This window comes from Sinocyclocheilus anshuiensis, unplaced genomic scaffold (assembly GCF_001515605.1).
Source record: "Sinocyclocheilus anshuiensis isolate Anshui unplaced genomic scaffold, SAMN03320099.WGS_v1.1 scaffold144, whole genome shotgun sequence".
Classification (NCBI taxonomy): Eukaryota; Metazoa; Chordata; class Actinopteri; order Cypriniformes; family Cyprinidae; genus Sinocyclocheilus; species Sinocyclocheilus anshuiensis.
Genome location: NW_015555720.1, coordinates 559,181 through 559,908, shown reverse-complemented (window position 1 = coordinate 559,908; position 728 = coordinate 559,181).

Sequence of the window (728 nt, the reverse complement as noted above, 5' to 3'; positions counted from 1 at the left end):
GTCTTGACATTTAAATATTAAATTATTATTTAAATATTTCAGCTTCAGGCCGCCAGAATATTAGAAACTGCAAATGTAAGCGACTGATTAATGAAATAGTTGCATATAAGCAATACAACATTATGTAACATAATAATAATTGTTTTGAAGAAATAATGATCTATTACATAGAAAGAGGAATTACTTATGAACCTGTATGTTAACTGAATATGAACTGCATGTCCTATTTTTTGCAGAGTCATCATGATTGATAGTCCATTGCAACACATACTCCTACATGATATTTCATAACACACAGATATCAAATTTCATGTGATCTTAAGAAGGAACTAAGAGGTTACTGAGAATATTTCAAACATATTTTTCAATAACTGAGCAGGTATTGTAGATGTAATAACAAGCGACTGGCATTTCCTCAAGTTCCGAAGCACTGATTACTCAACATCCTTCATTCAGCTCAAGCTAACCTTGAGATTTGTTAAAAGACTAAGGTTTGGAACACCTACGCATAAAGACTGCTCTAAGCACCAAGACAAAGAATCAAAGAATTACATAGGAGAGATTTGACCTTCACTGATTGTTCATTTGATTGTTCAGATGTGTGTACAATAAAGAGAGAGAAAGGACAATCTGATGTTATTTCACCACACTGTAACTGATTTGGTCTTGAAGAGCTCCTACCATGACGGGTCATTTTAGGATGTTTCTTTTTTTTCTGTGGGTGTGTG